The sequence below is a fragment of the Salvelinus fontinalis genome, chromosome 30, assembly GCF_029448725.1.
Source record: "Salvelinus fontinalis isolate EN_2023a chromosome 30, ASM2944872v1, whole genome shotgun sequence".
Taxonomy (NCBI): Eukaryota; Metazoa; Chordata; class Actinopteri; order Salmoniformes; family Salmonidae; genus Salvelinus; species Salvelinus fontinalis.
Genome location: NC_074694.1, coordinates 9,892,497 through 9,908,500, shown reverse-complemented (window position 1 = coordinate 9,908,500; position 16,004 = coordinate 9,892,497). Strand labels below are relative to the sequence as shown.

Sequence of the window (16,004 nt, the reverse complement as noted above, 5' to 3'; positions counted from 1 at the left end):
CAGTTGTCTCCTACTAGACTACCAGTTGTCCCCTACTAGACTACCATTTGTCCCCTACTAGACTACCAGTTGTCCCCTACTAGACTACCATTTGTCTCCTACTAGACTACCAGTTGTCCCCTACTAGACTACCATTTGTCCCCTACTAGACTACCATTTGTCTCCTACTAGAATATTAGGTGTCTCCTACTAGACTACTAGTCTACAGTATGAGTATACAGTACAGTTGTCCCCTACTAGACTACCAGTTGTCTCCTACTAGACTACCAGTTGTCCCCTACTAGACTACCAGTTGTCCCCTACTAGACTACCATTTGTCTCCTACTAGAATATTAGGTGTCCCCTACTAGACTACCATTTGTCTCCTACTAGAATATCAGGTGTCTCCTACTAGACTACTAGTCTACAGTATGAGTATACAGTACAGTTGTCCCCTACTAGACTACCAGTTGTCTCCTACTAGACTACCAGTTGTCCCCTACTAGACTACCAGTTGTCCCCTACTAGACTACCATTTGTCTCCTACTAGAATATTAGGTGTCTCCTACTAGACTACTAGTCTACAGTATGAGTATACAGTACAGTTGTCCCCTACTAGACTACCAGTTGTCTCCTACTAGACTACCAGTTGTCCCCTACTAGACTACCAGTTGTCCCCTACTAGACTACCAGTTGTCTCCTACTAGATTACCAGTTGTCTCCTACTAGACTACCAGACTACAGTATGAGTATACAGTTGTCCCCTACTAGACTACCAGACTACAGTATGTCCAAAAGTCTCTCACCAAAAGTGCCTATAGGTGTCCTCATTGTCATCTGTCCTGGTAGTGGATGTGGCTGTCCAGGTCTCGGCGCTGCTCCAGGAATCCAGCATTGGAACAGATGTTTCTGTTTGCAGCCTTGATGGCATCCACCAGAGGTCATTTCCTCATCGATCATCAGGTAGGCCAGGACCAGACTGGAGGGGCGACTCAGACCCAGCGCACAGTGGACCAACACCTTACCTGCCAGGCCTGGAGGGGCGAGTCAGACCCAGCGCACAGTGGACCAACACCTTACCTGCCAGGCCTGGGGGAGCGACTCAGACCCAGCGCACAGTGGACCAACACCTTACCTGCCAGGCCTGGGGGAGTGACTCAGACCCAGCGCACAGTGGACCAACACCTTACCTGCCAGGCCTGGAGGGGCGACTCAGACCCAGCGCACAGTGGACCAACACCTTACCTGCCAGGCCTGGGGGAGTGACTCAGACCCAGCGCACAGTGGACCAACACCTTACCTGCCAGGCCTGGGGGAGTGACTCAGACCCAGCGCACAGTGGACCAACACCTTACCTGCCAGGCCTGGGGGAGTGACTCAGACCCAGCGCACAGTGGACCAACACCTTACCTGCCAGGCCTGGGGGAGTGACTCAGACCCAGCGCACAGTGGACCAACACCTTACCTGCCAGGCCTGGAGGGGCGACTCAGGCCCAGCGCACAGTGGACCAACACCTTACCTGCCAGGCCTGGAGGGGCGACTCAGACCCAGCGCACAGTGGACCAACACCTTACCTGCCAGGCCTGGGGGAGCGACGAAAGGTAGGCACACTTAGTCAGCTCTCATTTAGCTATATTTAGAAGAAGAAGACGACACAGGTACAAAGGTAATTCCATTACATGTGTAATACTTAAATACAAAGGTAAAAAATTTGCATTGTTACTTAAAAAATATATATATATGTATTTTTCTTAACTGTATTGTTGGTTAAGGGCTTGTAAGTAAGAATGTCACTGTAAGGTCTGTTGTTTTCAGTGCATGTGACAAATAGCATTTGATTTGATTTTCTTTTTAAATACACTGCTCAAAAAAATAAAGGGAACACTTAAACAACACAATGTAACTTATTGTCAATCAGTGTTGCTTCCTAAGTGGACAGTTTGATTTCACAGAAGTGTGATTGACTTGGAGTTACATTGTGTTGTTTAAGTGTTCCCTTTATTTTTTTGAGCAGTGTATTTAAATGTAACGTAATTTCATTCACTACCTAAGTGATGTCTCAACTCACCCAAATCCCCGGCAACATTTAAAGTATCCCATTTACTTAGTAGAAGAACATCGCATGGGTTACTTGTTCATTTTCATATCGTGTCAAACTCTGAATTACAGACCTGTAGGCTTAATATCAAAATGGAGTACTTTTTAAATTGCTTTCCTCCCAAAAGTTTTCTTTCAACAATGTTGCAACAAATGTTTCTACACGGTAATCCGTGGTTTCTCTTATCCTACTTTGGGGCTTAGGGCCCATAGGAGCGGGTAATTGAACTGTCTTCCAGCCTGTGTTTCTGCTAGGGATTACTGTAGGCCCCGATACACACTGAAGCACTAGTCAGATCAGCCAGCATGTGAAGGAGGAGGGGAGGGGAGGCATCATATGCGCCCCAAATATAAACCTATTCCCTACATAGCACACTACTATTTACTAGGGTTCCATGGGGAATGGGAATAGGCAACAGGCTGCCATTTGGGACGCAACCATCATCTAATTACTGCCATGTCAGATATTGGATCACTCTGCATAACAGGGACAGGAAGTAGCAACTCTGTTACAGCACAAGGCCACAAACATAATTGTGTAATTTCCATGTCCAATGAAAGTGTTGCTTACAAATTACCAGGGCAATCCATTTAAAACCAATTTTCTTGTCCAAGGTCCCTGGCTTATGAGGAGTTCACTGTGGGGTACGATATTAGCTTGATATTGCCCTGTCCAAGGTCCCTGGCTTATGAGGAGTTCACTGTGGGGTACGATATTAGCTTGATATTGCCCTGTCCAAGGTCCCTGGCTTATGAGGAGTTCACTGTGGGGTACGATATTAGCTTGATATTGCCCTGTCCAAGGTCCATGGCTTATGAGGAGTTCACTGTGGGGTACGATATTAGCTTGATATTGCCCTGTCCAAGGTCCATGGCTTATGAGGTTACTGTGGGGTACGATATTAGCTTAATGTTATGTTTTAGCAGCTTTGTGATTTGCATTTTAACTGCTAACGGAATAGAAGGGAGGATTGCTGCATGTTGTTGGAACTGACAGACGAATGATGTTTGAATATACAATTAATTCACAAACAATGTCATTTTAATGGTACATTTAGAGGTAATTATACAGAGTGTATAGACTAAAACAGAAAGCCATCTGCATGGTAAAACAGAAAGCCTTCTGCATGGTAAAACGGAAAGCCATCTGCATGGTAAAACAGAAAGCCATCTGCATGGTAAAACAGAAAGCCATCTGCATGGTAAAACAGAAAGCCTTCTGCATGGTAAAACAGAAAGCCATCTGCATGGTAAAACAGAAAGCCTTCTGCATGGTAAAACAGAAAGCCATCTGCATGGTAAAACATAAAGCCATCTGCATGATAAAACATAAAGCCATCTGCATGATAAAACAGAAAGCCTTCTGCATGATAAAACAGAAAGCCTTCTGCATGGTAAACATAAAGCCATCTGCATGATAAAACAGAAAGCCATCTGCATGATAAAACAGAAAGCCATCTGCATGGTAAAACAGAAAGCCATCTGTTTTAAAACATAAAGCCATCTGCATGATAAAACAGAAAGCCATCTGCATGGTAAAACATAAAGCCATCTGCATGGTAAAACAGAAAGCCATCTGTTTTAAAACATAAAGCCATCTGCATGGTAAAACAGAAAGCCATCTGCATGGTAAAACAGAAAGCCATCTGCATGGTAAAACAGAAAGCCATCTGCATGGTAAAACATAAAGCCATCTGCATGGTAAAACAGAAAGCCATCTGCATGGTAAAACAGAAAGCCATCTGCATGGTAAAACAGAAAGCCATCTGCATGGTAAAACATAAAGCCATCTGCATGGTAAAACAGAACGCCATCTGCATGGTAAAACAGAAAGCCATCTGCAATGTAAAACAGAAAGCCATCTGCATGATAAACAGAAAGCCATCTGCATGATAAAACAGAAAGCCATCTGCAATGTAAAACAGAAAGCCTTCATAAAATGCCTTTGATTGATTGCCTACCGTTGGGCGAGCTCAGGGCGGTCTTGACGAATTTGGCTGCAGAGCAGAAGAAGGAGCAGAGGTCAAAGGAGGCGATGTGGAATGGCTCCAGTCCATGGGGATTGTAGTGTCCCTGTAGTAGCCCGTGTTCGCGGTAAACTTCCCATCCGCTGCGTTCAGGACGTGGGTTATGTGATGAGCCTGGAGTGTCCTCTTGTCTTTGGCTGCCGCTGCATACCTAACAACACACAAAATCGCAAGAGGTCAGGGTTCATTTAAATTCAAGTTTAGTCAATTCAGGTCAGGAAGTAAAGGAAAAGCATCGACGAACATTGGAATTTCAGTTTGCTTCCTGAATTGAATTGGATTTTCAGTTTGCTTCCTGAATTGAATGAATTGAATTGGAATTTCAGTTTCCTTCCTGAATTGAATGAATTGAAATGTAATTGGAATTTCAGTATACTTCCTAAATTGAATGAATTGAATTGGAATTTCAGTTTCCTTCCTGAATTGAATGAATTGAAATGTAATTGGAATTTCAGTATACTTCCTGAATTGACTGAATTGAAATGTAATTGGAATTTCAGTATACTTCCTGAATTGACTGAATTGAAATGTAATTGGAATTTCAGTATACTTCCTGAATTGAAATGTAATTGGAATTTCAGTATACTTCCTGAATTGACTGAATTGAAATGTAATTGGAATTTCAGTATACTTCCTGAATTGAAATGTAATTGGAATTTCAGTTTACTTCCTGAATTGACTGAATTGAAATGTAATTGGAATTTCAGTTTCCTTCCTGAATTGAATGAATTGAAATGTAATTGGAATTTCAGTATACTTCCTGAATTGACTGAATTGAAATGTAATTGGAATTTCAGTATACTTCCTGAATTGACTGAATTGAAATGTAATTGGAATTTCAGTATACTTCCTGAATTGAAATGTAATTGGAATTTCAGTATACTTCCTGAATTGACTGAATTGAAATGTAATTGGAATTTCAGTATACTTCCTGAATTGAAATGTAATTGGAATTTCAGTATACTTCCTGAATTGACTATATTGAAATGTAATTGGAATTTCAGTATACTTCCTGAATTGACTGAATTGAAATGTAATTGGAATTTCAGTATACTTCCTGAATTGACTGAATTGAAATGTAATTGGAATTTCAGTATACTTCCTGAATTGACTGAATTGAAATGTAATTGGAATTTCATTATTCTTCCTGAATTGAAATGTAATTGGAATTTCAGTATACTTCCTGAATTGAAATGTAATTGGAATTTCAGTATACTTCCTGAATTGAAATGTAATTGGAATTTCAGTATACTTCCTGAATTGACTGAATTGAAATGTAATTGGAATTTCAGTATACTTCCTGAATTGAAATGTAATTGGAATTTCAGTTTACTTCCTGAATTGACTGAATTGAAATGTAATTGGAATTTCAGTTTACTTCCTGAATTGACTGAATTGGAATTGACCCCAACCCTGTAAAAGAGGTATTTTCTTCTCTGGTTCAAACCATCAACTCATGCCTCCTCGACTCACATCACTCCTTACACAGCAAATGTATCTAGTGTTGAATTTTCACTGTAACATTTCTAGGTTAAGTGTTAAATTAACATTCAATGGTGTAAAAGAACCCCAGTGTTGTTGTTAATAACCAGTGTTAAAGTAAAACCACGCCCATCATTGTCATATTTCCCAGGATGCTCTATTGCAGGTTGATTTTTAGAATTGGTTGTTTAAATATGTATGTTTTTTCATGTACATTGATTTATTCATTCATCTCGTCACATTTTGTTGTGTTACAGCCTGACTTTAAAATGGATAAAATATTTTTTTAGTTCTTACCCATCTAATTTAAATACAGAAAATATATAATTTATATAAGTATTCTCACCTTTGAGTCAAAACACACCTTTGACAGCAATTACTGCTGTGAGTTTTTCCGGGTAAGTCTCTAAACACTTTCCACACCTGGACTGAGCAGTATTTGCACATTATTATTTTTGTATTTCTTAAAGCTCTGTCGAATTGGTTGTTGATCATTGCGAGACAACCATTTTCACGTCTTGCCATAGATTTTCAAGTAGATTTCAAATTAAACTTTAACTCGGCCACTCAGGAACATTCACTGTTTTCTTGGTAAGCAACTCCAGTGTAGATTTGGCCTTGTGTTTTAAGGCATTTATCCTGCTGAAAGGTGAATTCATCTCACAGTGTTTGGTGGAAAGCAGATTGAACCAGGTTTTCCTTTTGGATTTTGCCTGTGCTGAGCTCCATTCCATTTATAATTTTTTATCCTGAAAAACTCCCCAGTCCTTAACGATTACAAGCACAACCATAACATGATGCAGCCACCACTATGCTTGAAAATTAGTCGAGTGCTACTCAGTAATGTTGGAAAACCTCCCTGGTGTTCTTTTTACGTGTCTTTGTTCAAAGGATAAAGCTAAGAACATTAATAAATTCATAGTTTGCCTATAAATTGATCCACATGGAAAACTAATGGTATAGAAACCGTAAATTACCTGGTAAAACATTTATTTCTATGACAGCTTTAAAAAGCTATTTTGGATTGACCAATGTAGATATTTTTAAAATACATGCAACTTAAAAGTTTTATATCACAAAATTTCGACTTGAAATCTTTTGGACATCAACACAATCTTATTTGAGTTAGAAAATGATGTTCATATGATAGGGAAGATATACAAAACCCTGCAGAGAGCCTATCTGTCACGTTCCTGACCTATTTATGTTAGTTTTTGTGTGTTAGTTGGTCAGGACGTGAGGTTGGGTGGGCATTCTATGTTATCTGTTTCTATGTTGGTTTCGGTTTGCCTGGTATGGCTCTTGATTAGAGGCAGGTGGTTTGCGTTTGCCTCTAATTAAGAGTCATATTTAGGTAGGGCATTCTCACTGTTTGTTTGTGGGTGATTGTCTCCTGTGTCCGTATGTTATGTTCGTACCACATAGGACTGTAGCGTTTGTTTGTTTCGTTTTCGTTTCGATGTCGTCTGTTACCTGTACGTAAGTTTATGTTTAGTTATGTAAGTTTATGTTCAGGTCTCGTCAACGTCGTTTTGTTATTTTGTAGTTTTGCAAGTGTTTGTTTCGTTTCGTGTTGCCATCTTTATCGTTGTGTTAATAAAGATGGCTTATTTCCCAAAGCCTGCGTTTTGGTCTGAGGATCCTTCTCTCCTCACCTCATCTGAGGATGAGGAGAGCGTCACCCGTTACAGAATCACCCACCAACACGCTAAGACCAAGCGGCAAGGGAAAACGAAACGGAGTAAGGGACAGGAGAGAAAGGAGCAATGGACATGGGACGATGTTTTGGATGGAAAGGGTTGCTACACTTGGGAGGAGATCCTGGCTGGGAGGGATCGCCTCCCATGGGAACAGGTGGAGGCATTGAGGAGAGCAGAGGCTACCTGGGAGAGGAACCGGAGCTATGAGGGAACGCGTCTGGCACGGAAGCCGAAAAAGCCCGTAAGTAATTCCCAAAAATTTCTTGGGGGGGGGCTAGGAGATAGTGGGCCAAGGGCAGGTAGGAGACCTGCGCCCACTTCCCAGGCTTACCGTGGAGAGCGGGAGTAGGGGCAGGCGCCGTGTTAAGCAGTAGAGCGCACGGTGTCTCCTGTACGAGTGCATAGCCCAGTGCGGGTTATTCCACCTCCCCGCACTGGTAGGGCTAGATTGGGCATTGAGACAGGTGTCATGAGGCCGGCTCAACGCGTCTGGTCTCCAGTGCGTCTCCTCGGGCCGGCATACATGGCACCTGCCTTACGCATGGTTTCCCCGGTTCGCCTACATAGGCCGGTGCGGGTTATTCCACCTCCCCGCACTGGTCGGGCAACCGGGAGCATTCAACCAGGTAAGGTTGGGCAGGTTCAATGCTCAAGAGTGCCAGTACGCCTCCACGGTCCGGTATTTCCGGCACCACCTCCCCGCCCCAGCCTAGTACCTACAGTGTCTACACTACGCACTAGGCTACCAGTGCGTATCCTGAGCCCTGTTCCTCCTCCACGCACTCTCCCTGTAGTGCGTGTATCTAGCCCGGTGCCTCCAGTTCCGGCCCCACGCACTAAGCTACCAGTGCGTCTCCAGAGCCCTGTACAAACTGTATCTTCTCCCCCTACTAATCCTGATGTGCTTGTCCTCAGCCCGGCGTCACCAGTGCCGGTACCACGCATCAGGGATAGAGTAGGCTTTGAGAATACAGTGTGCCCTGTCCCTGCTCCCCGCACTAGTAGGAAGGTGCTTGTCATTAGCACGGTGCCTCCAGTTCCGGCACCACGCACCAGGTCTACAGTGTACCGTATCCGGCCAGAGCCATCCGTCTCCCCAGCGCCATCTGAGCCATCCGTCTCCCCAGCGCCATCTGAGCCATCCGTCTGCCAGGAGCCTGCAAAGCCGCCCGTCTGCCATGAGCCTGCAAAGCCGCCCGTCTGCCATGAGCCTACAGAGCCGTCAGCCAGACAGGAGCCGCTAGAGCCGTCAGCCAGACAGGAGCCGCTAGAGCCGCCAGCCAGACAGGATCTGCCAGAGCCGCCAACCAGACAGGATCTGCCAGAGCCGCCAACCAGACAGGATCTGCCAGAGCCGCCAACCAGACAGGATCTGCCAGAGCCGCCAACCAGACAGGATCTGCCAGAGCCGCCAACCAGACAGGATCTGCCAGAGCCGCAAACCAGACAGGATCTGCCAGAGCCGCCAGCGAGCCATGAGCAGCCAGAGCCGTCAGAGCGCCATGAGCAGCCAGAGCCGTCAGAGCGCCATGAGCAGCCAGAGCCGTCAGAGCGCCATGAGCAGCCAGAGCCGTCAGAGCGCCATGAGCAGCCAGAGCCGTCAGAGCGCCATGAGCGTCGAGAGCCGTCAGCCTGCCATGAGCGTCGAGAGCCGTCAGCCTGCCATGAGCGTCGAGAGCCGTCAGCCTGCCATGAGCGTCGAGAGCCGTCAGCCTGCCATGAGCGTCGAGAGCCGTCAGCCAGCCATGAGCATCGAGATTCGTCAGTCAGCCATGAGCTGTCCTTCAGCCTGAAAAGGCTGGATACCCAGAACTGCCCATCAGTCCAGAGCTGTCTTTCTGTCCGGAGCTGCCTTTCAGTCCGGAGTTGCCCCTCTATCCTAATCTCCCTCTCTATCTTCATCTATCTCTATATTCTTATCTATCCCTCTATCTTGATTTATCTCTCTGTCCCGGTGTTATCCTTATTAAATATATTATTAAGAGAATTGTGTGGGGGAAAAAAGAGGGTGGACATTCTTGGAGGGAGGAAGTTAGGATGGATTATGGTGGGGTGGGAACCGCGCCCGGAGCCTGAGCCACCACCGTGGTTAGATGCCCACCCAGACCCTCCCCTAGACTTTGTGCTGGTGCGTCCGGAGTTCGCACCTTGTGGGGGGGGTACTGTCACATTCCTGACCTATTTATGTTAGTTTTTGTGTGTTAGTTGGTCAGGACGTGAGGTTGGGTGGGCATTCTATGTTATCTGTTTCTATGTTGGTTTCGGTTTGCCTGGTATGGCTCTTGATTAGAGGCAGGTGGTTTGCGTTTGCCTCTAATTAAGAGTCATATTTAGGTAGGGCATTCTCACTGTTTGTTTGTGGGTGATTGTCTCCTGTGTCCGTATGTTATGTTCGTACCACATAGGACTGTAGCGTTTGTTTGTTTCGTTTTCGTTTCGATGTCGTCTGTTACCTGTACGTAAGTTTATGTTTAGTTATGTAAGTTTATGTTCAGGTCTCGTCAACGTCGTTTTGTTATTTTGTAGTTTTGCAAGTGTTTGTTTCGTTTCGTGTTGCCATCTTTATCGTTGTGTTAATAAAGATGGCTTATTTCCCAAAGCCTGCGTTTTGGTCTGAGGATCCTTCTCTCCTCACCTCATCTGAGGATGAGGAGAGCGTCACCCGTTACACTATCCACCTTACAATCTCTTAGGAAAAAAATATTAACTATTTGAACAAAGACTTAAAAAATAATTAATATTGGCACAAGATGGAGTGAAAGTTTAAACATAACTAACGATTTTACAGTTAATGAAAATGTACGTTTAATCCAGTATAAATGAATGTATAGAATTGATTATACAAGAGACAACATTCACAAGTTCTACAACACAACGTGTCTGAAGTGTAAAACTAATAATGACTCAATAATTCATGCTTTCTGGGAATGTTATAATGTCCAAAAGTTATGGGCGCAGTTAGAAAGTTGGGCGTCAGAAGTACAGTTATACAATGTAAATTTACTTTTCATCCGTTTATCTGCATATTTCAAGACATGGCATATGAGGGTGCAGTGAGATACCTGATGGGTTGGACTATACATTTCTCGTCAATCATCTTTAAAAAAATAAATAATTATACTTAAACTGGAAATCAACCAATCCTCCATCGTTAACACAATGGAAAGGTCAAAAGCTTTATTGAGTAAATGTTGAAAGTGCGTGGGCTATGGAGAGAAACAAAACGTTGCAGTTTGAGGCCACGTGGCGGAGAGTGATATGGGCACCTGAGATGAGGGTGTGACCAGGGGGGGGGGGGGGGGGGGGGGGGGGTGGTCTGGGCAGTGGTGATGTTGTGGATGTTTGTATGATGCTGTCGTTTGTATGTGTACATTTTGTATTGGTTATAAAAGATACAAAATTAAATCGTAGGGGAAAAAAGTCCTTTGTCTTTGTGGTTAACTATCTGTTTGAAATGCACTGCTTGGGGAACCTTACAGATAATTAATTGTTTGTGTGGGTTACAGAGATGAGGTAGTCATTCATGTTAAACACTATTATTGCAAACAGAGTGAGTCCATGCAACTTATTTGACTTGTTAAGCAGATTTTTACTCCTGAACGTATTTAGGTTTGCCATAACAAAGGAGTTGAATACTTACTGAGCTTTTCATTTTTAATTAATTAGTTAAAAAAAAAAAAACATAATTCCACTTTGACATCATGGGGTATTGTATGTGTCTCCATTTTAACCCATTCTACATTCAGGCTGTAACACAACAAAATGTGGAAAAAGTCAAGGGTGTGAATACTTTCTGAAGGCACTGTAAATAACATAAATTTGTCTAAACTAATCCAATTTGTTACTTGGATTTATGGCACCCGTTACTGAAATGGTTGTTCCAGTTTAGAGGGTTTATGTTGTCTCATATCTTTTTCTCCCCAGTCCTGCAGTCATTCTGAATACAGGTTCCGGGTGAATCGAAATATTAAATGTTGGACATCCCCACTCTGACTGGATTCCAATAGGAATTACACATCACTTTGCAAGCCGTCATAATGTGACTTGCCAACCCTTGAGTTTTAGGCCACTAAATTAAGGTAAAACTATGCCCTCAGAATAATGCCTAATTAATTAGTTGGATTGAATGTAATTTTAATGTTAGTATTTATTTTTTTATTTTTGGAAAAATAATGTTTATTTTCATTTCACATTCAAATACAATTACGAAATCAGTGCATTACGTTGAACATAACATGTATCCATAAAAACAGTATCAAAAAGTAGTGTAACAATATAACAATAGCAAAACTGAATTTTAATGTTAGTGTATTCTACTTAGGATCTTACTTGCTGGGGGCCACAGGACACGGAGAAAGAGACCGCAACAGCCAAGTCTCTGTCACTAACAAATACAGTCATGGGTGGTAACTACAGTTCACCAGAAATGAAAGGCACTCTGGGAAATATGCAACTAAGGATTTACACTAAGCAGTGTGTGTATTTAACACTGAAAAGTGTGGACCTGTATAGACACTGGGCCAGAGTTCAATTTAACACTCTTGTGTTGATTTCAACAATGGAGAATTTGCTGTGCAGACATTTTAATGCTGTGACTTATAGTATAGTGAGTGCATAAAGCACATTTTAGTATTTGCATGTGATCCCTGCGGGACTTGATCCCACATTCTTGTGACAGTAGATGTCACTAGTGGGCTTGTCAGAACTTCATACATTGAACTCAATAATGGGTGAGCCTCAGTCAACGTGATGAAGAGGGTGGTCCTCCTGGGTTATGCCAAGGTCATCGGTTCAAAGGATCACACATATCAACACATACCAACACATACCAACACATACCAACACATACAGCACATACCAACACATACAGCACATACCAACACATACAGCACATACCAACACATACCAACACATACCAACACATACAGCACATACCAACACATACAGCACATACAGCACATACAGCACATACCAACACATACCAACACATACAGCACATAGAGCACATACCAACACATACAGCACATACAGCACATACCAACACATACAGCACATACAGCACATACCAACACATACAGCACATACCAACACATACCAACACATACCAACACATACCAACACATACAGCACATACAGCACATACCAACACATACAGCACATACAGCACATACCAACACATACAGCACATACAGCACATACCAACACATACAGCACATACAGCACATACCAACACATACAGCACATACCAACACATAAAGCACATACCAACACATACAGCACATACCAGCACATAGAGCACATACCAACACATACAGCACATACCAACACATACAGCACATACCAACCCATACCAGCACATACCAACACATACAGCACATATCAACACATACAGCACATATCAACACATACAGCACATATCAACACATACAGCACATATCAACACATACCAACACATACAGCACATACCAACACATACTGCACATACCAACACATACAAACACATACAGCACATACCAACACATACCAACACATACCAACACATACAGCACATAACAGCACATACAGCACATACCAACACATACCAACACATACCAACACATACAGCACATACCAACACATACAGCACATACCAACACATACAGCACATACCAACACATACTGCACATACCAACACATACTGCACATACCAACACATACCAACACATACAGCACATACCAACACATACCAACACATACCAACACATACAGCACATACCAACACATTCCAACACATACAGCACATACCAACACATACCAACACATATCAACACATACAGCACATACCAACACATACTGCACATACCAACACATTCCAACACATACAGCACATACCAACACATATCAACACATACCAACACATACAGCACATACCAACACATACCAACACATACCAACACATATCAACACATACTGCACATACCAACACATACCAACACATACAGCACATACCAACACATACTGCACATACCAACACATACAGCACATACCAACACATACAGCACATACCAACACATACCAACACATACCAACACATACAGCACATACCAACACATACTGCACATACCAACACATTCCAACACATACAGCACATACCAGCACATACCAACACATACTGCACATACCAACACATACTGCACATACCAACACATTCCAACACATACAGCACATACCAACACATACCAACACATACCAACACATATCAACACATACTGCACATACCAACACATATCAACACATACAGCACATATCAACACATACAGCACATACAGCACATACCAACACATACAGCACATACCAACACATACAGCACATACCAACACATACTGCACATACCAACACATACTGCACATACCAACACATACCAACACATACAGCACATACCAACACATACCAACACATACCAACACATACAGCACATACCAACACATTCCAACACATACAGCACATACCAACACATACCAACACATATCAACACATACAGCACATACCAACACATACTGCACATACCAACACATTCCAACACATACAGCACATACCAACACATATCAACACATACCAACACATACAGCACATACCAACACATACCAACACATACCAACACATATCAACACATACTGCACATACCAACACATACCAACACATACAGCACATACCAACACATACTGCACATACCAACACATACAGCACATACCAACACATACAGCACATACCAACACATACCAACACATACCAACACATACAGCACATACCAACACATACTGCACATACCAACACATTCCAACACATACAGCACATACCAGCACATACCAACACATACTGCACATACCAACACATACTGCACATACCAACACATTCCAACACATACAGCACATACCAACACATACCAACACATACCAACACATATCAACACATACTGCACATACCAACACATATCAACACATACAGCACATATCAACACATACAGCACATACAGCACATACCAACACATACAGCACATACCAACACATACAGCACATACCAACACATACAACACATTCCAACACATACCAACACATACAGCACATATCAACACATACAGCACATACAGCACATACCAACACAAACAGCACATACCAACACATACAGCACATACCAACACATACAGCACATACCAACACATACAGCACATACCAACACATACAGCACATACAGCACATACAGCACATACCAACACATACCAACACATACAGCACATACCAACACATACAGCACATACCAACACAAACAGCACATACCAACACATACAGCACATACCAACACATACAGCACATACCAACACATACAGCACATACCAACACAAACAGCACATACCAACACATACAGCACATACCAACACATACAGCACATACCAACACAAACAGCACATACCAACACATACAGCACATACCAACACATACAGCACATACCAACACATACCAACACATACAGCACATACCAACACATACAGCACATACCAACACATACCAACACATACAGCACATACCAACACATACAACACATACAGCACATACCAACACATACAGCACATACCAACACATACCAGCACATACCAACACATATCAACACATACTGCACATACCAACACATACAGCACATACCAACACATACAGCACATACCAACACATACAGCACATACCAACACATACAGCACATACCAACACATACCAACACATACAGCACATACCAACACATACAGCACATACCAACACATACCAACACATACAGCACATACCAACACATACAGCACATACCAACACATACCAACACATACAGCACATACCAACACATACAACACATACAGCACATACCAACACATACAGCACATACCAACACATACAGCACATACCAACACATACCAGCACATACCAACACATATCAACACATACAGCACATACCAACACATACAGCACATACCAACACATACAGCACATACCAACACATACAGCACATACCAACACATACAGCACATACCAACACATACAGCACATACCAACACATACCAACACATACAGCACATATCAACACATGCTGCACATAGAGCACATACAGCACATAGAGCACATACCAACACATATCAACACATATCAACACATACAGCACATATCAACACATACAGCACATACCAACACAAACCAACACATACAGCACATACAGCACATACCAACACAAACCAACACATACCAACACAAACCAACACATACAGCACATACCAACACAAACCAACCCATACCAGCACATACCAACACATACCAACACATACAGCACATACCAACACAAACCAACACATACAGCACATACCAACACATACCAACACATACAGCATATACTACAAATGTAGATACATCTTCTAAGTGGTCCTATGTAGTGTGGCTTGCGAAAGTATTCACCCCTTTGCATTTTTCATATTTTGTTGCCTTACAATATGGATATTGTAATATTATTATGTTTTGTATCATTTGATTTACACAACATGCCTACCACTTTGAAGATGCAAAATATTTTCTATTGTGAAACAAACAAGAAATAAGACAAAAAAACTGAAAACTTAAGCGTACATAACTATCCACCCCTCCCCCCAAAAGTCAGTACTTTGTAGAGCCACCTTTTGCAGCAATTACAGCTGCAAGTCTCTTGGGATAT

General features: G+C 42.6%; 1 pseudogene; it reads right to left on the bottom strand.

Annotated features, from left to right (window-relative positions):
* Positions 1–812: 812 nt before the first annotated feature.
* Positions 813–10,383, bottom strand: LOC129828447 (dual specificity phosphatase 29-like; annotated as a pseudogene).
* Between the last annotated feature and the right edge of the window lie 5,621 nt (positions 10,384–16,004).